Below are 22,114 nucleotides of genomic sequence, written 5' to 3'. Positions count from 1 at the left end.
AGCCATGGAAGCAAGGTCAGAGATAATTAAAAAGATAATTACATGAAAGCTATTGTATCAAAATGAGCCGGAGCGCTAATCTGAAATGATGGTACACATTTAACAGGCTCAGCTCTTCAGATAGGTCGATCTAAAGCTGGAGACTCCTACACCCTTTGATTTTAATCTTTATGTGCAAGTGGAGATAGGAGTGTTGAACTACAGGCAACAGAAGTATAATTACATTATGGTTTGGTTTATATGAAATGTCATGCTTTATGTCCGCAGCGGAAAGGAGAAATAAACTGCTGTGAGCAGATGTGGAGAAAACAGACGTTATTACAGAGATCTAATGGCATGAAACATTCATTCTGTCAGACAGAAGAGTAAAAGTAAGGAGAATGGAGCATTGTAATGACAATACAGTTGGCATAAGGCCTGTCAGCCTTTTGGGACATCATTAGATGAGATTAGTAGCAACGGAGAGGTTATTTATTTTGGCCTGTGGTTCAAAGTTGTCATCTGGCCAACCTTTGACCCCGGCGGTCTCCCGTGGCCACCGCCTATTAGCTAGATGTTGCATGTCAACATCCGCAACTTTCCTGCTTTTTCAGTGACAATGAAAATGTTGATTATGTTCACTCCGCCGCACCTCCGCACGCAATGTTTGTGCAGGAGTCGGCCGCGCAAGACCGTCCTTGACTTGTAAAGAGGGGAAAATCTGATTAAGTGCAGTGGACGGACAGATAGAGATGGAGTCTGAAATGATTTCTCCCTCGTATAAAAGAATATGGATTGATGTGGTTTTGTTTGTTTCACCTGCTATCAAGAAAACACTTGATTCAAGGAAGAAAATGCTAAAAACTCAACTGGAGTTTCTCAAGCACAATGGCACATTTTTCATTTGTCCGTGAGAGAAACAAGGATTTAAGATGAAACCAGACAAAGTGACTTTTAGCTCCCTGCAGTATGCAGACACAGAGTAGGATCATTTGGAGATGCTGGAGATGTGACAACTGACTGTGTGTGTGTGTGTGTGCGTGTGTGTGTCTGTGTCTGTGTCTGTGTGTGTTTCAATGTCGCGCATCCCTGACTGGGCAGGCTATATTCTCATCGTCCCACAGGAGTGTCTCTCTTCCATTTTTACTCTCTGTAGGAGGTGAACCAGTGAACAGGCCTGTAATTGCGGTAAACATGGAAATGCAATATTCACACCAGGACTGCTCCGCTCGCTTAATGGACAACTTCTGTCATCCGTCTCACACTCCCTTGCTTTTTCCTCTTTATTTTCGTCAGATCTTTCAACACTTTTATCACCCCAGGATACGAAATGACAAAGTCATCACCAGCACAAAACACTTCACTTTAACAAGGCGCTTCTTAAGATGCCTGTGTTATTCTAAACATCAATATATCATCGACTTATTTTGTAGGAGGTGCAATAGTTAGACCGTGACTGTGGCTACTGTCACTTCTCTCCAACAATGAATTTGTTAATCTTTCTTCAACTCATGACCACATTTCCAGAAAGCTCTGCCTGTTGCTCAGAATTGTGTTGCTCGACACACTCTGGGGTGTTGCACCACATTGGGTTTTCTTTTCCACATCTCCAGAGAGGACAAATATGTTTCAAATTTTCGATTGAAACATATTTGCTTCCTTTGCTGGAAACGCTGAAAGCTTTCCAGCCATGAACCCTGAAGAGTCTGTGGGAACAGAAATTCTGTCTTGCAAATATCAGTTTATTTTTCAGACTTTTTCTCAAATCTTTGCTTTTGTAGCCACACTAGTTCACAGTGAAATATCTCAAAAAGAATTGAATTGAATTTGAAATGAATTTTTCGCTAAATTTTGTAAAGACATTGTTACCCGGAAAAGATAAAACCAGCTGTCTTTTGCCGATTCCCTGACTCTCATCTATTCATTCTTATTCTTGTTTTTCGAGATGTACTGAAAGGCTCTACAGTCCGCTTAAAGATACCCTGTGGAGTTTGTGACCACTGGTAGTTCTATGGAGCAACGTTTTTATGAGTGGGGCCCTACTTTGTTTGTGTAAACCATGATGGTTTCATGCTATCCCGCTGATCAACAATCAACAGTTGGTGGCAGAAATGTGCAGTAGCCAGTGGTAGTAATGCTCTCGCAGAGGCAGGGGAAAGGCAGACTGCTAGCAAGTTAACATCAAATGTAAACAATGCTGGATTTTTGAAAAATTATTTTTAAAATAATGATTTTGGGAATGTTTTCTAAAGCTGGGACATGCTTTCGACATGTTTGCTAGCAGGAACGGGCGTTTCAAGCGGAAAAATGCTCGTGTGCCATTTGCGCAGGAACTTTGGATCGTACCATTTGGCATCTTAACGATAAGTTACAATAGGTGTTTGCATCTGGCCGGTGACCCACAATTAAGCTTCAGTTTGAGCATCCCTGCTGTAAATCCTAGTTTGTTTATTTGGAATATATGTAATCTGTTTAAACCTGTATATCGGTAGTGTATTATAAACCCTACATATTGCTCTGCACACACACTGTTCTGTCTTTTTTTTTAATCTATATGCACTCACTTCCTTTCATACGGTGCTAACATGGGTTTCATTATATTAGTAAAGGCTACGTACTTTACAAACCTGGATACTATTGTGCATATAAACTCATGCGCGTCATTTGGTGCCTTCAGCACGCGACGCAGACAGATTTCATAAAACTTAGCTTTCACCACTTTCTCACCCCAAGGCCTCACGCCATCTCTCGCCTCCTCTCCTTTTCTTTGAGCAATTAAAAGAGTTAGCCTTGCGAGAAGGCTGTTGAGCGGCAGTTCGTTTGTATGCCTCGCCAGACAATAGCCGCTCTCACTCACTTCGGCGGAGGCGCGACGCGCGGTCGGCCCAGACAAAGGAAGGGAGAAAACAAAACGAGAGAAAGCACTGGAAGTTTGTATCAACAGAGAGATGAACGCTGCCTGTGGAGCTCTCATCATATCTGATGCAGACGGCATCATTCTCCAGCCCGGAGTGTGGAAGGTGTGTGTGCGTGCGCGTCTGCTCGTGCACGCCGTCCCCCACCCCCCACCCCCTAATAACTGATTCTGATCAGCGCCCCAGCATTGTCTTGTAGTTGCCTCTCGAGAAATAAAGCAGGAAAGATAAAAAATGATGGCAGAGAGAGGAATCCTAATTAATTGTGATGAATATGCAGATTGGGTTGAATCCTCAGGATAGCTGACTCTTTTCACCACGATCTGCTTCAATATTTAGACAGAGCTTAGGGACAAAGACAAGTCTACGCCGAGAATACAATCAGCCTCAATTTAACTTCACTGCTAGTCCTCGGACTTGTGTGTGTCAGAATGTGTGTGTATATTAGTCTTCTGCTAGTCCTCCGTATGTCTCCTTTGCTCCTCCTTGATCCAGTCTTTTAAATTTTTGCCTCGTTTCGCTTCAGTTTAAACCAGTGCAACATCTCTGTTTGAGGTGTTTATGAGTGAAACAGTCCTTGGCATGGCTTCCTGCTGGTGCGATTTGACGGAGTATGACTCAAGAATACTTGAGAGTCATAGCAGGGACGGATGAATTTGAATGAATTCTTTCATCAAGAACAGAGTTGGGACTTTGTTGCATCTGTCTCCCTGATTTCTCTGTCATCTCGCCACTGTGGCTATTTAAAAGAGCACCCAAGTGATTATATTAAAATAAAAAACTGCTCTCAATGTTGCATCTATTAACATGTTATAAATAAGACTAGGGACTTGATTTTTGTGAACCCAGTTTCACAGTGCAACTCAAAGTCAAGTTTCTGTCTGATCACCTGGTTGAAAAACTTGAATAAAAAGGTTTGTGTATATTCTACAACTAAAATGATGAAAAAAACAAAAAAACAAACGTATGTGTTAAGGTGTCAGCTCCTGCTCAGAGCAGGCAGGCAGTGAACTGTGCAAGACGCAGTATACTGTGGCACCAAGAATACAAGGGCAGTCACCAAGATACCAAGTGAGGACATAACATCAGGAAATTTTCAGTTTTTGCACCAGCACCAACATCGATGCTAACATACCAACCCGTCCTCATCAGAGAAATGATCATGGGGGTGCCCATTAGCTCAGTTGGTAGAGCGGGCGTCCCATGTGCAGAGGCCCTGTCCTCACTGCAGCGGCCCAGGGTTCGAGTCCGACCTGTAGCCCTTTGCTGCATGTCACCCCCCCTCTCTTTCACCCTGTTTCCTGTCATCTCTGAAGCTGTCCTATCAATAAAGCCATAAAAAGGCCAAAAAAATATTTAAAAAAAGAAACATGGTAATATAGGTTGAATGTGAAAGCTGCCTTTTACGACCCTTATTTATGTTTCTTGTTTTACAACGACCTCTAGTGGTCTAGTTATTTTTACTAATGCCGCAAAGGAGGAAGTCAGAAGGAGCTTACCCCAGAAATCTTTTACAGCCGGAGTCAAAAGTGGCCACTGAAAATCTTGGGGTGGCCACCAAAATGCGAGGAGTGGGTCAGAATTGGCTGGCTGGCTATGCATTTTCTTATTTTCATCATATTTTCAATATTAATAAATAAATAGTACCTACTGCTGAATATCAGATAGAAGAATATCATGCATACAGTTCTCATCACTGAGGTGATAAAGTTGGCATGTTTGCATGCTTACATTTGCTAAGTAGCACTAAACTTAGAAACAAGTATGGCTGAGGCTTTCGGGAATTAGTTTTGTTTGTATTAAGACATTACAAAGTATTTGACAATTTTGACAGATGAGGGTGCCAGATGAAGTCAGGGGATCACCAGTGTTATAAGGATTCATTCATCCCAAATTTCATAGTGACCCCAACAGTTGAGATATTTAACTGGTGGACTGACTGACTTTGCCATCCCTAAACTCATTTTTACAGTAGAAACACGGCATTCAGATGTGTGAGAACGAAAGTCAAGGGCGCTCTATAAAGGAACACGTGATTGTGATTGATTTGATCAAATGTTTCCATCCATTTCATGTTCACTATGTTTTAAAACACATGCAACACAAAAGTACAGTCATTTTTTATACAGTTTTGTTGAGCCTCACTTGTTCACTTACTAAATTTAATGTTCAGTAAGCACAGAGAACAGCTCTGCAGACTTTCAGTGAAGTCACGAACCTCAATGTGTGAATAAGAAATCCAAATTTACACTGCAAAGCCGGAGCATAACGTTAACACAGTGTTAGCTCTTTTACATCCTGACAGCATTTCAACTCTGCGGTTCATGTTGCTGCAGACGTTTTAACTTTTCTGAGTCGAAATGAGACAAGCATCTGGTTCCTGCTGTCGTTTCAGGTTCACTGCATGTTCATTTTCTGCTCTTTTTTTTTGCCAGAGGAAGTCTTTCAACCAGTACCTCACTTTTACTTTGATTACATCTGTGAATCAAAAAACCTAGTCTAGACTAACTAAAGACAGAAAACTTCTGGCAGCTGGGATCCATAAAAGGAAATGGAAATTAAAGCTACGTTTTATAAAAATGACTGTTAATTTGCTTTTATTGTCTTTATGAAAAACAGCTATGAGGCTGAAGCAAAAGTAGCAAATATAATGTGATAAAAGCACAAGAAGGCAATTTAAAGTAAAGTGAGAGACTGCCGTCACTGTCACACGGGAAAAGTGTTTCAGCATTGACCATTGTGGAGGAACGGAAACTGAGAAAAGGGAACAGTGCGACTCTTTGAGGTCAGGACTCAACCTTTACTCCTTTCATCATCTACCTCCCCTTTTCCCTCTTTCATTTCAATTATTTCCATTTTTCCCTTTATCTTTCCTTCTCCAACCAGCATCGCCTGACTTCATCCCTACAAACATGAGGAGATGTGCCTGTGCGTGTGCATGTGTGTGTGTGTGTACGGCTGTAGTCTTGTGTGTGCTTGCACATGCACGTGACTGCAGTGAAGGGTGAGTCATGTTAATGTCTGGAAGTCGTGTTGTGATCTCTGAACCACAGGCTGGCCGGCAAGAAGCTGCCAAACAGTTGGTCATCTGGTGTGGGCTGAGATATCACAGGCCGGGTGTAAAACTGTGTGTGTGTGTTTGAGCCTGTGTGAGTGAGAGACATGCAGAGCCGCGAGTAAGACTACATGGACCGGCCACCTGTGTAAAGAAAGCGATGGGAGATTTGGGTCTCATGCTCAGGGATGATGACGATGGAAGATAGGAAATGTTAAATCGAGTTTAGTATGACAATGCAGACAATGTAGTTGTTTTCACTTATGACTAAATTGATTGTTTAATGGTAGTTTATAGTCAGTGACACATAATATGGGATGCAGCAGTGTGGAAAGTCCCTTCAAGGAAATGGTAACAACTTGAACATACAAATGTCAATCAATTGCTGATAAAAGCTGCTGATAAGCAGCTGCTGGAAAGACTGAAAGACGTGACACGGCACTTCAGGTCTTTTAAATTGCACTGTTGCTAATTAGCCTCAGAGTTTCCTCAGGTTTAGCCAAATCATTATCTAATGTGGCCAATCTAACATCATAAAGAGCATTGTTTGATTAATGCTTGGTAGCCCTCAAAAAGCACACAACTAGTTCTCATATGCTTCGCTTTGTTGTTGTGGTCTTTGATGGTGCATTTAGCAGGTTAAAACTAACAACATCTATTGCAGATGTTTTAGCTTTCGATGAGTTTTGTCCATTTAACTTTGATTTGCACAAACAGTATTTCTATCATAAAATATATGCCATAGATATGTAGATATTGAAAGCAATACTGTGACTGCCAGCCCCGTACAAAGAAAAAGATTTCAAGGATAAAGTTGTAATAATTTATTGACAACGTTTTGTCAAATGTGAGCTCTTTATTCGAGCTGGACTGTTAATGCTGCTTCAGTCACAGTGCCATTTGAATGCTTTTATATTTGAGCATCAAGCATCAAAGTAAAATCTGGATCCAATTGGTACTGAAGTATTGGCCTAAATGAGCGCTGAAATGAAAGGTTAACTACTTTAAACTGCCAGTCATTTTTATAATCAACAATAGATCAATGGACGTCAATTAAATGTGAAAAATTCCTCGGAAAATTATCACCAACTCTTCAGTTCCCTTCCACAGAGCTGATTTAGTGTCCTTGAGCCCATTGTTTTGTTTTCAGACCCCAATAGAACTGTTTTGGTCCAGTCTCACAGCTCCGACTAGAGCCTGTCGAGACCCAATGGAACTATTTAGAAATTATATCCAGGTTTGGGTCGGTTTGGTCACGTTATTGACATATGATGTATGTAGACGTTTTCTTTATTTTATATTGGAGTGTGTCTCAATTACTTTTCATGGTCAGCTGTACTGCACAAGCTGTAAACTACTGCATGACAGGGTGACACAAACTCAGTGCTTTGGCTTACGTTAACTGTGTTGGGGTCGAGTCAGGTTTGGACATAAAGAAAGAATGTCTGTGGAGTTCGGGGCCAGCTCAGTTACTACTTTATAAGACTTTCTCAGGGCGGGTCTAAACGGTATTTTCCAGAAGCAGCAGGCCGTTGTTTTCAATGATAAACCCTGATAAACCCAGTGTACGCTAACTTCCCAGCACAAACAACAGCCAGAAAAAAAGTTAGTGACTAGCTACTGAGCATAGTGGAGCATTCGGGAGAAGGTGGAGACCAAAACAGAGGTAAAAAGCGAGTGAATATTGGACCTGCCTTCATCAGGTGGCCAAAAACATGATCCCAAAAATCCTAAACTTGTCAGCTGGATCTGCTGGAGGTGTAATAGGCGACAGTTTGCTAACACACTGTATCAACTTCAGAGGTGATGATATGTGTGTGTTGTGTTTATTAGTTGTTCCCACGTGGCCAGAAAATGTTATTTCAAATTTTAAAATTCTGATTATTGCATTTTAGTCCTTCAGTGGACAAGGTAATGTCTCTCAGGGTGTTTCAACCTCTTTCGAGGAGGAGGGGAGAGGATGGATGACGGTAATTATGTGAAACTAATCAGGGGATATTTCTAATTAAGAACCATTCTTTGTATCAGAGCACATTATTGATTACAGTCTTTCACAGGTAATCAGTAACTGGAGCAGGTACCATTTCATATGAATCCCATCTCTCCTGAAAAGGTGTCCAAAAACACACAAAATCACTCTGCTCTGCGACTGAATAAAAAATCAGCTGTCGAGAGTTCACATCCAATATGCAGCTCTGAAGGGTGTCGAAAACAAACACGGAAGGACTGAACACTTCTGTTGTTCATTGTGTGTGTGTGTGTGTGTGTGTTTGAAATGTGGAAATTTCTGTTTTTGAGCCCTTTGATGTAATTATGTCTTTTCCCTTATGCCTCCCAATCTGTTTTTCATCATCATTATGCTTTTCAGTAATGAGCACTCTCTTTTCTTTTGAATAAAGAAAAACATGCAATTCCACACAATGGAATATTTAGTAGTGTTATGTGTCCTTGGATGGGTTTGTTCGCTTTTGCTGGAAAGAGTGAATACAGTATATTGTGTGTTTGTGTGTGTGTGTGTTTGTGTGTGTGTTTGAGGGATGAGGCACAGCGGGGGGTTAAGACCTTAGATGGGGTGAGTCTTGTTGTCCTCCCTGAATTATTTAGCACATGAGGGAATATGTGAGTGAATGCTAACCCCGGCTATCACGGTAGACCACAGAGCAGTCGTCTCCTGTTATGTTTTCATAGAGACACATATCTAAGCAGCGTTGCCTTTCTGAGTCACTGTTTACGAATAAGGGGGATGTACAGATGTGTCCTTAGCTCATCAAAAGGATCTGGTCCAGCGCGATTGACCGAAAGCTCATTTGGCCTCACTTTGCACTCTTTAATCCTGTCGTCAGTTTCTGTGACTTTGACAGAAGGAACAAACAAGCAAATAGAAAAAAAAAAAAAAAAAAAAGAGTGGGGCGGGAGAACATGAATGTGTGATCTTTTCTGGTAAAGCCTCTTACAGCGCCGTGGGTTTACACTCCTGTCAAGTGATTTGCGGCTTTGTGTGTGTTTTTTGTTTTCTTTGAAATGTCCTCGTAAGGGGACAAAGATAAGGACAATCCTTTAATGTGAAGACCGTTGCACTGAAATGAATTTCTTTAAGGGTTATGACTTGGGATTTGCAGTAAAGGATTTTGTTTATTGTACAGGATCAGGAGTGAATGTAAGTCATTGGAAGGTCTTTGCAGGTGTAGCGATACAAACATGTGTTTTCACATTTATTCCAGGGTGTTGGAAGTCCATGAACTTGTGAACTCTCATTCTAACCTCAGACCCCAGGGCACAAAACACACACACACACACACTCAACACCCCGAAGGCTCCCTGCAGGTATCCTGAGTGTGTACACTTGCTATATTTATTCATCTTTACACTCATTAGATCAACATGACCCACAGACTACCTACTTTTTTTACCTTCATCGTGCGGTTTTGGCGCTACACCCTACATTTGAAATGTTTTTCCATGTCATTTCCCGTCCTCTCTCCATTCGTTCATCCCCCAATCCTCACTCTCTCTTTCTGCCTGGCTACAAACTCGCCCGACCCTCCATCCATCCATCCCGCAAACATGTTGGCATACAAACACTGTTTTTAGAAAGCAAAACAACCCGGGGAATATGACTGGAATATGGAATCGCTTAATCTCTCTGGATGGATGACTATCAAATCCCCCAGCGAACGATCGAGGTAGAGAGGGACAGAGAGAGAGAGAGAGAGACAGAGAGAGGAGGAACACTGTTCATTTTGCCAAGGCCAGATGGTGAGGGCAGCTTTGGTGCTGCACGGCCTCTCTGCCCGTCAGGCCGTGACACACACACACACACAAACAGACACAATTACCTCAGCCTGTTTGTACAGCAGTGGTCTTCTCTCCGTGGTGGCCTAAGCCAGTCATACTTATTAGATTAATCTTTTATTTGTCTCTGTGGCGTTATCACTGCTTCAAATCTCAACGTGTTGCTGGGATTAAGAGGCAGTTTCTGGTTTGCATTCTCCTTGTTTGGATAGTTGGTAATCTGTTTTCTGTGTGCGGATGTGTGTTATTCAGGGGTGAAGAGAGTACAAATATGTCCTAAAGCACTACTGTGTTGAAACTTTTCTCAGAGCTGTCGTAACTTGTGTTGAAATTAATTTGAGTGGGACTGAAATGCAGCTCATTGCAGTGTGTTCTGAGTAAACTAGCAGAAGTTTCCTCACCAACAAATATGGTAAGTTTGGATACAATATCACACATTTTTTAAAGAGTACTACGTTTAACTTGGTGCGCCAGATGGTTTGTTTAACAAAACCATCTGGAGAGGAGCTGCGAGAAACCATTCAGAAAAGGGCAGGCACTTTAAAAATAATACTTGGCAGGTGATTGGACGAACCATCTGTCTATCACCGTCTTTTCACAAGCTAACTTCAACCAATCAGATCAACAGTAGGAGAGCGCTACCACCAGCGGAGCCAGTTGGTAAATCAAACTTTTACCGAAGTCAGTCGGGAGACGAGCGAAATCTCTCCATCTAAAAAAGCCTTCAGTGTCGTTGTTTGCTCTTCTTTCTATCACATAAACTCTCCAGTTGTGATATAACGATGCTATGGCAGCATCTACGCTAACCTCTTACTAGCCACTATTGCTGTTTTCAAACAAACAGTGATTTCTCTCGCTGGTCACACCATAAACCACGCCTGTAGCTGCCGTCTCTAACTGCCACTAGTACCTCTAAAATTAGTGTGTAATTAGTATTTAGTCTAAATGAACCTTACCTTGCCAGCAGGGGGTGCTTAAAGAGACAGTTACTTAGACAAAATCCACTTTTGCGTGTGTTTATGTAGACAACAAAGACTTATTGACTTTAAAGGTTCTACAATCTTGAATACAGTATCAGCATGTCCTCATCAGAGAAATGACCATATATGAAAATGAAAGCAGCTTATTACGGTGGCGACCAGTCGCAGCTCTAGAAATTATTATGGCTGCAAAGGAGGAAGTAAGGTAAAGTAGCGTAGAGAGTGAAAAGTCCATATAGGTAGGAGGTCGGGTTAAACAAGCACAGGACTTTACTTCATGAGACGGCTGTTCGTGTCCAGTGTGAAACCAGAAGTCAACGGTGAGTTCTTTTTCACTTTACTAACGTAGTGAAGTGACGTAAAATACACAGCGTGACATGCATAACATAATGTAAGTTACTTAGGTAACATGAGACATTTGTATTTGAAGTAACAGAAGTAATGCAGTGATGTTAACCCAAACTGCAATGTTTTCCTAAACCTAACCAAGTAATCTTGTTTCCCAAACCTACCCAAACTGCGAGCGTACAATGCAGGTCCGGTATGCCTGTCGCAGTTACGCTGCAATGCTTATGTCGTTTTGGGAGGCGCTGACAATCAACCTATTCAGTCATTTAGGCACGAGGATGTATCAAGTGTTATACAGCTTCTGTGCTTATATCTGTCTGTGCCGGTATGTTTTTTTTATACCACCAAGCCCAAAGGCACAAATTTCTAAATCACACACATAGTTGCGTTAAATCAAGACACGTGTGTCAATGGCACTGCGTGTGGTTTGATAGATAAGTCACGTTTTTAAACAAATTAACCTGAAAGTCACCCTCTACGTACCGTTTTTTAAATGGTATTCCAAATACCAAAATCAGTTCACTCTCTTTCCCACACTCATTTCACCTCTGCTAATCTTTTCACCTTAAAACAAAAACACTTTACTCATCTGACAAATCCAACTGTGCATTGCACTCTGTCTGCACATTCATGCCTCAGAGCGCTCCAGTGTAATCACAATCATGTTGCAAGAGGAATGGATGCAAAATGAATACAAAATCACGACAACTGGCAGTAATAGTGGTAGTTCAGACTGAATGTGTCAGTTGAAATCTCTGTATTTGCATGGAACTGCAGTCGTTCCCTCACGCTGAGCATGTAAACTAGTACAGGCAGGTAGGAGTTGCTGTAACTGCAGCGCGACATTGCTTCATAGTGAAGAAAAAAAGTATGAAAGCCAAGGAGAAGCTTTGTGATACATCCTCTCTCGATAATGGACAGACCTTGGCAAAGTGAGTGCATTTAAATAAAGTGAGCTGAGTTTTAACTTCTTCCTCAGGCCTTTTCCTCCAGCTCTAACCCTGTTTGCTGCAGCTTGGCTAATAACTTTTACTGCCAAGTCCATTATCTCTACAAGTGGATTCCAGCCACAGACGGTTATAAAACACTGTCTTATTTCCTGCATACAGAAACACACATACTGGTGTTATGAAACCTCTACCTTTACTACTTCTATTTAACATGTGTGTGTCAGCGTGGAGTGAAGAAACACCCTATCTACTTTTAAAATACATGACACATGGTCATAGGGTCTGCCCCTGCACAGTACAGTACTGTATGTCACCGGTCAGTCACAGTGCATTCTGGCTGTTGTCGGTTTTCTACCTATTAGAAGACCACAGCCCTTTTTCTCTGGTCACGTAGGACCAATTTGAAAAAAAATTGCAACCTTCTACTACATAGACATCCTAGTTTTATGCTAGGGCCACCTTCCTAGCTGTGAAATACTTATGTACGTTTTTTTTTTAGACCAGCTTAAGTAACCGGCTGATCTCGACCAACAACCATGTCACTGCTTTCATGCATCACAGATTATGTGTAGAAACTAGATAAACAATGATGTAGAGGATAAATACAGGATCCTCTATGACTACCACCACTGGTTTTACTGTCATTCGGTGCGTTTTTCACAAGCAGATCAGCAGTATTTACATATTTGCTTTATATTTTGCCACATAAACACTGCATCCAGCCACTTTCAAATAGAAAAAGGTCTCATCCAACCTTTCCTTCTTCAAGCCCTCAGTGTGTCATTTGCTTACACAAATGTCGAACCCAATCACCCTCAGCGTGACGGTGTGGAGATGAGATGACTTGATGCTGTGCAGCGTATCGAGCTAAACAGCCATATGAAAAATTCACCCCTATCAACACTTTACAGCATTCTGTGACACAAGCTTGTCACTTCGGTTCAAGAGCAACAAGTTCAACTGACTCGAACAATGAATAAATAAACTAAGCTATGCCAAATTCCCCATTCACCACGAGGCCACGGAGAAACTCAGTGTACACACTGACCCTGGGTGACTTGTGTGGAATGCACCGCTGCTTCTAGGAATGCGGCTCGGAGCGTCAGCGCTGACGTTCTCACATGGTATATTTTAAGAGAGTATGGACGAGAGGCGGAGAGTGTTTATCAACACAACACAGGCAGGCATTGTTGAAAGTGTCCAAGTGGAAGGCGCACACATTAATATGGCCTGGGTGGTGTTTGATTCCAGTATATAAGATTTAACGGTTACAAAAGTAGAGTGGAACTCAGTCAAGCGCATACAGGTCCCTTTTGTCCACATCAAATTGCACTCACTTATAGATATCAGCCACCTACATACGCCTGTTTTTCATGGTCATGGTCCAGTCATGGTTCATGCATTATTCCCTCAGAAAATAACAAAAATGTCACAAAATGTCCTATCTCAGAATATTAAAGAAAGTGAGAGAAAATCCTTTTATCCAAAACTTAATGCGATCTATTCTGGGCCAAGACCCATCTTCCATCCAAGTTTTGTAGAAATCTGTTCAGTAGTTTTGGGTAATTCTGATGGCAAACCAACCAACCAACCAATCAACCAACCCCCCACCAGGCAACCAACAAACCAACCAATCAACCAACCAACCAACCCACCAGGCAACCAATCCACCAACCAATCCACCAACCAACCACCAATAGTTCTCCGTAAAGCCTTGAAGCATATATCTTATCTGCCCTGAGTGGCCACACAGCCAACGACCCTAAATGCTGTATATCCTTTGCATTTCCTTCCTTACTGTTGTGTTTCTTTGGACTTTATTGGAAAATGGATTTCATATTTTTATATAAAAGCGCTGCTGCATGTGAAGGAAGTACTGTGTCCTTGCAGGAATAAAGTTGGTATTGAATAATCAGCCTTGCCTGTTGTTCCTCGCTGCACTCTGGTTCATCTTTGTTGGCTCGACAAAGGCTCTCTGTGGCCCTGAGAGTTAAATAGATATAATTTGTAATTCCTTGGCATGGAAACACTGTTAGTGCAGCAGAGGTAGATATTGTCTGCTCTGCCGATGTCCTTGCGTGAAGTGTTGTGAGTATGAATGTGTGTGTGTTGTTATATTTGGAAGGCTTATCTGTACGGTCTCTTAGTCCCACTGTATTTGTGGTGTGCTTAATCAACACTTGGCCCTGCTTGCACCGGAGCAGCCGCTGTAAAAACGCACTTTACTCCTCTCTCGCTCTCTAATGCAGTTTTAAAGCTGGGACTTTCTCACCCCCTTTTACAGTAGATAAAAGCGCTTTCATCCCATCTGAGGTATCTGGCTCTTCTGGTGCAGAATAATGTCCGGGCCCGCATGAATCAGAGCAGGGGTCTATAGGTCTGCCTGCAAATGCATAACAAAGCTTAAAAATAGCTGGGCTCATTGCCATTCCAGACAGATAGGACTAAGGCCCAGGGCGGTGTTGAGCAGGGAGAGACAGAACCAGCGATGGGGACAGAGCCAAGGTCGGCCCAGGATACACACTCATCAAGAGGTCGATGATCCAGCCCAGGTGACCTCACATTGACCCAAAGAATTCTGTAGCCGGGAGGAGAAAGTGCTGTGTGTGTGTGTGTGTGTGTGTGTGTGTGTGAGGGAGAGAGAGAGTGAGGGTGTGTGTGGTGTGGTATAAATTGATCTTGCTCTCAGTGTCTGTGTTTATGTATGTCTGAGAGATTTTTCTTCTGTGTTTTCTCAGCGAGGATAAACTTGGCCTCAGACATAGCTGGATGTAAACCAACGTGCTATTGTGAGTTTTAGCCTCATTCTTAAGTTCACCGTGTCAGTGTAATGTTTTCACTGTAACAACATTGAATTAGACATGGAGACAGAGGCGAATGGGATAAAACCACGGCAGGGCACTTACACTTTGAACATCATGCAGACCCAAGATGAGAATGATTGGAGGAGTCTCATGTCTACCAGCTGTTAAAAAGAACTGATGGTATGAAGATAAGCCAAATACAAGACTTGCCCAATTAAGGCAACAGTCAGTGTCTACTGTTTTGGTTAAAACTGAGTTATAACTTGTAGGATACCGTAAAACATCCTGCAACTGACTGACATTTGTTTTATTGCCATAAAGACAGCTAACTATAGCCTACATAAGTATATCTAAAGTTAGAGGGCATCATCATGTGAAAGCGAGCTTGTGTGACACCCGCAGTTAGGTTTGGCTAAAACTAATGCTAAGTTTAGTTAAAGATTTTCACCTAGTTGTTTTTGATGAGCAGACAAGGCAGCGGCTAAATTAATTCAATGAGTGGATTTCACGTTATTTCGTGGTTAGCTACCTTAAAACTATACTTAACTATTATATACAACAACAAATTGTACAAGGGGTGATTGTAATATCTCATCTGCTTGCAAATGTTAGCTTTGTTGTTTCTAGCCAGCAGGGTAGCTTGTGTCATGAGTGTCATGAGTGGTGCGGTTGCAGCTACTTTTCTGTGGAAAAAATGAACAAATTAGCAAAAACATTGTAGGATATTACAAAACACTACCCAGCAATACTGATTAAATGGACAAATGCTTCTAATTCGTGTCTCCGACAGCTTGACTAAAAGTTTTGATAGACTATGTGGATGAAAACCCCCACTGTTACCAGCTCTGAACCGTAGCTGATTAAGCTAATGTTCCCAAATTAATACCTGAAACAACCATAAATGCCATATTTCTGTCACTGGTTTTCCATCTTTTGACGTTTTAAAAACACGCCTTCTTCCTCTGCAATGGGTTAATGGACCATTAACCCCAACAGCCTCCATTTTAATGCGCCCAAATTCTAATATTCATAAAACACTAGTGTACAGAAACGCAGATTAATTTCCTTTTGTCAATTCAGTGTAAAATTTGAGCTACATTTGGATATAAATTTGGCTGCTGACATGCAGAGACCATATGAACCACATAATAGCAGAAAGCGAGTTCCATTTTGTAGTTTAATCAACTCCTGGAATTAATGTTAATTAGCCACGGCTGAGTAAATCACAGTCACAGTTCACATCACAGCTTGTTAAGACATTGTTAATAATGCGTGCCGTAGCCTAATTATAATTATGGCTCCTGCAATTTAAAAATAGCACTTTCTCAAATCACGAGTGTGATTTAAAACAGTCGATTGTTCGGCTCTAAAAGAGTAAATAGGCCTTTTCTATTCAAATGTCCCAGTAAGTCATCACAGTGTGACAGTGAGCCAGCGTGCAACGATACCAGGACCCTGACACTGAAGCAGCTAATTTACCTTCAGCCATCATTAATTGTATTTACACCTGTGCCTCCCACTGTACTGTAACATGTCAGAGGCGTCTCCCTTCACTTAAATAAAATCAGCGTGAAATGAAGTAAAATAGTGCGCCAACTCAAAATGAACTTAACATCACTTCATTTCCACCTTTTTACTTTGCCTTCACTAGCTTCCGATCTGTATTTAACAAGGCCAGATGGAGGCATGGGTACCTTGCAGTGAACCCCTCAGTTAAAAAATGAGCTGTGACCTGCCTTAATTGCACTGTGATAACTCCTGAGTCGAACGTGTTAATTAATCACTTGATAGCACAGTCAGTTGCATACTGACCTGACATTGGCACACACAATATCAAATAATGTGTTTATGTTTGTGCTCGGGCCTTCTGATGTTCCCTCAGTATGTTCCCTGTAATGTCAGTGGCTCATCAGGATGCTAATTACAAACTTACGCATGTTGACATCTCGCTGTATTTTCAGATAAGATATCCCCGTGGTGATTCACCTGGCAGTATAACCAGCAGTAGTGTATATTCCGAGTGATCCTTTGATTTAATCCGCAGCCAGATTGATTGAACATAGCCTCAGGTCGGTGCCTGGCCCCTGCATAAACAGATCCAGTCTATGTTATGTTTAATTCAGAGTCCTTCCACTGGAAGGGAACCAAACTGATCAGGACTTGTTTACACTCTCTGGCCCCGGCAAGCCCTGGCCTACTTTGAACAACTTCACTTCACTTTAACACAGAGTTAAGTGCATGTTAGCATGAGTGTGCTGCATGTGTGTGCACAACAAATTAGCTTTGCATGTATAATGCAGGACTCCTCAGCTATAGATACATATATCATCGGGCCTGTGGTGGCGTGGGGGTTAGGGTGGGGTGGAGGGACCATCTTTTAGCTAGAAGTTTGTGTGTGTGTGCGAAATTGTAAGACTGGTTACATTTGCTCCTCTGTGTGGAAGATATATAGCCTCGCTGTGTGACCTCTTTTGGCTCTGAGATCTCCATCACTCAGAAAGACTCAGAACTCGGGGCAGATAAGACGCAGCTCTGCACTTGATGGCTTATAAAATAGGCTGGTAATAAGCCTGTACACATTCAAGACGTTCAGCTTTAACAGAACACGACTTTATCGGTCCTCGTCTTTATGGAATTATGGCCGAGCTGGTGTATGTTAAAAGTACAATTATATAACTAAACACACATGTATGCCGAAGTGAAGTCAGTCGCCCATCTGTCCCCTAGAACGTCTTCGTCTGAGACTTCCATCAGTCGAGCAGCGAATTCAAACACATACACAGACGTTTAACCACAGATTTAATGTGTAGACTTCTGGACAAAATCTCTGTGGAGATGTGTGACTGTGTGTGTGTGTGTGTGTGTATGTGTGTGTGTGTGTGTGTGACAGCTCTCTGTACCAACAGCCCCTGTAGCAGAGCAGATACCAGCCAAAGATTAGGATGTAATTACACGCCACTTTCTGCTCCATCTCTCTGCCCAGGAGAGGAAGAGAAAGAAATGGAGGGAGAGAGAGACATGGAAGGAAGAGGAGGGGAGGTAAGGTGGAGATAAGGCAGGGCTGCGTGTATCAGACTGTGATGTGTGTGTATAAGTGAAGGGTGGTGCCAACCCGCCCTAATTTTGCACACACCGCAAAAAAAAAAAAAAAAAACTCACAATCCCCCCCCCAAAAACCCATTCACCCTCCTCACCTCGCTCCACACGCGTCAAATGTTTTGACTCAAGATTTACCCCGCTGTGCTTTCATTGGCCGTCTGTCGCCATGGTAACACAACGAACACCACTGTCCCGTCCCGCGCATGCAGCTGGTGAGTGTGTGAGCGCCACACTTGTGCCCTGAGCGTCAGACATTAGGATAATCCCCTCTCTCATTTAAATGTAAAGTCAGCAAAAGAAAAAGTGGCTCCGGCAAAAGTGTTATATATGTATGAGTGTGTGTGTGTGGGAGGAGGGGGCGGTGTAAGGAAATGCTACGTCGCACCAGGAGGATAATTTGCAGAAAAAAAACTTTAATGGCGTCAAATTTAGCACCTCTGTTTCCCCCCCTGTTCCTTCATATTCACCTTGTTCCCCTCCGTCTCACTCGCATTACCGTGTTTTTTTCCTCCCGTTTTCCTGTGGTGACATTTTTAGGTCACCCCTCACTCACTTTCATCATCTAAACCCTAGGATGTTGCGCGCACATCTGCGGCGTGTATCTGTGCGAGGGTGAAGCCAGTGGGAGCGGGATGCAGGAGGAAGCCCTCTGGGGAACATCAGGGAAACGATGATCTCCCAGCATTCCCGTACGCTCCTGTTGGCTCCCTTTTGAAGATGGGAATGCCGGTGTTAGAGGAGACAGCTGTGACAGACACACAGACACCTATAGCACAGTGCAGCACCTATACATGTATACACACACACACACACACAAAAACACAAACACACACACAAATCCATATCCTAACCATATTTCCCCTGATTCTGGATCTGTCAAAGTTTCTTTTTTTTGATATAGGAAAGGGGGAGAGATTCCCCAATCAGGAGCACCGTGGATGTGAGCGAGCTAGTTTTAATCCCACTTCAGAGAGAGAGAGAGAGAGGGAAAGAGAGGGAGAGAGAGAGAGAGAGAGAAAGAGAAAGAGAAGGGGGAGTTCCACATTTCTGCAGGATCAAAAGCTTTCAGGGGATTTTGGAGCTGGTATCTGTGTTTGTGTTTATGTGTGTGTGTGTGTGTGTGTGTGTGTGTGTGTGTGTGTGTGCGTGTGTGCGTGTGTGTTTGTACGACGGGGGGAGGTCCAGGGGGCTTTGACACAGATGTGAATATGGAAAAACAAAAACAAAACCCACACCCCTCCTGTGTGAACACAGCACTTTTCCAATAATCATAATCATTGACAGATAGAAACACACGCATTTTCTCGTAAGAAGTAGCCCTTCCTCTACCATCACCCTCCCCACATGCTGTACATGCACGCGATCACACCATGTCCTCGCACCCTCCAGCACACACACACACACACACACACACACACACACACACACACACACACACACACACACGGATAAACATTATGTATTGATTCACACTCATGGCTTGAAACTGAAATGTTAAATTCACAGCAGGATTAGCCCTTTAATCTCACTTGAAACAAACAAACTTGATTATACTAGCCACAAACACCACTCCACTCAAAAGGTTCAATAAGGAACCCCAGGGTTCTGTCCTCCAAGACAGAGAACGTTTAATCAGAAAAAGGTACACTTAAGGTTACACTTAACCGTCTGTCTTTCGTTAGCATGAACACGTTCACATGAGAAATGAGCATGAATTAATTAATGTTAGTTAAATATCAGTTGAAGCTGACAGTTAGCTCCCAAAGTAGTTATATTTGCTAGCATTGGGCTAACTCTCAGCTTCGAATTTCAAGCTCCTTGTTAATTGAACATAAATTAGCCTAAATTAATTAAGTGTGTCAACGAGCAATGTTTGTATGAGTGAAAATTATAATTAAATGTAGAAACACTTCCGAGAGTCAGTTTAGGAAAAGAAAAAGTAGCTTGGTTAGCATTAATGTTAGCTAACATATGGCTTAACTAGCGAAGCTATAATTCATTTTTATTTTCATTTTGAAATGTGTCTTTCCATCATTAATTAAAAAACGTATCTCGGCTAATGTTAAGTCTAGCTTAACATCAGGATTTCTCGTAAGCTAACAAAGAAGACGCTACGTGGGTTAGGCTATCTCTCAGTTAGTTAATGTGTCTCATTACTTATGTTATTAAAATAAATTGTATTTGGGTACCGCTGCTTTAAACATAGACTACAATATACTTTAAACGTACAAGTTTATAGCCAATATCAAAGACCAGGCTAGCTACATAGTCAAGCCTTTAGGTCATAGAGCTTGAGAAACATTGAGGAAACCAGAACAAGTGAATTTGGCATTCCTGCTTAAAAATTTTACTTAAATGAATAAAAGATTTTCAGAACATTTTTCAATATTTGATTGAATGTTTATCGGCATTTTCTTAATTTATTTTCCTGTAAAATGGTAATAAAGTGAACCAAATAAGGCTGCCATGTGTGTACCCAGGCACGGTACATGAAAAGGTTCAATACAGCACCACTTGTTTTCAGAGCGGTACACATATACACACATGTTCAGACATCAATCACTCAGGCACACAAACACACAGCCCCTCAGCCAATGCCAGTTTGACGACATGTTAAAATCATGAGTGGATTACCAAAGAGTTTCTAAATCATACCAAAATCATGGCTGGATTAATCCCATGTGACATCAGCTCGTCTGCGGCTCCTAAGCCATATTTAGTTGACGATCAAATAGCTTAACCTGGCCAGTTAATCCCATCCTAATATTCCACTAATCTGTCCCCAATCCAAACTATAACAGAATCAGCATCGACCGTTTGTTGTTTATGTTTGAGGTTTTTCCCTTTCCTGCTGTTTTTTCCGCTTAAATTTTTGCAAGCAATGTAAGTTTTAGGCAGGACACCTGTTTGTGTTTCTGCGCGCGCGTGTGTGTGCGTGTGTGTGTGTGTGTTTTCCTGTAAATTTTTTCCATATTCAGGCACCGTGACTCAAATTCCTGCAAGTACACACACACACACACACGCACACACACACACGCACACACACACACACACACACACACACACACACACAAACACACTCCTACCACTGCGACCTGATTGAAGCCACATACCTAAACACAGGATTAGTGACTTATCGTCATCAAGTCCCTGGAGTTTTGATGTTAGCGACGTTATGTTTCCTGCTAAGGTTCTTATGCTTTACAATAAGCAGACGACATCCCAATGTTATTCATTCTGCTTTTGAAGAGCACTTTACTTGATGAGAAAATAAAAAAGAGTGTACAGCCTCCTGCTGTACTTGTTTGTTTGGAGCGGACCCTAATGCCGTAATCAGATCAACATTTTCCACTAAGCGTAGAAAAGGGAGTGTGAGGGGGCTCTGTGATGAGGATGATGATAGTGACGATGATAAGGGTTTAGGTCTGGAGGACACCAGTGAAGACAGGGGAGAGGATTTTCAGGGGAGAGTGATGAAGCGGTGGGTGGAGACGGTGGAAGGGGGCAGCAGAGCTTTAGAATTGGGGAGATGATTGGTGGGTGGACGGTTGTCTTGGACCGATGTATCAGTCTGCTAGTGTTGGTCTTTTATTAAAAAGTCGTTTATCAGCATGTCAGTGCCTCTGGTGTGATGGATATAATGCAGTTTGATTGATATCACATTTATTGGGAAATTGATCAGTGCCACAGTCAGTTTTTTGTCTGTGGGAAGCACTTAGAGTGAATGTTAATGACATTTTGAAAGGATTCCACAGTATGGATGACTGGTTATTAGTTTTACAATCTAATATGAGTTCTAATTGCGAATCCAACCTTTAACACAGAAAAAGTGGAAGCGCACACATCGGAAGTAAACTATTCAGATGCTTGCACCATTGGTAAGAATATATTAAACACTTAATCATCTACTAAATTAAAGAGGCTCTGTGGACCATCTGTGTTGTGCTGGAAGTCAGTGGTTAGTTTATGTTAACAGACTCTATTTCTAAACTAATGTTAACTACTGTAGCTGTCTGTTAGCAGAGCAGAGAGAGGTGCTGAGATGAGGCCCTCGAGAACATGCATAAAGTCACATCCTTTGGACCGTCGTGGAAAATCCAACCGGAGTCCTCGACAAAGGAATCCGGAGTCCAGCAGCGTTAAACAACTTAAACACATCGTCCAGAGAGACGAGGAGATCTCTCTTTTTTTT

The sequence above is a fragment of the Pagrus major genome, chromosome 3 (assembly GCF_040436345.1).
Source record: "Pagrus major chromosome 3, Pma_NU_1.0".
Taxonomy (NCBI): Eukaryota; Metazoa; Chordata; class Actinopteri; order Spariformes; family Sparidae; genus Pagrus; species Pagrus major.
This window is presented reverse-complemented; position numbering follows the sequence as displayed.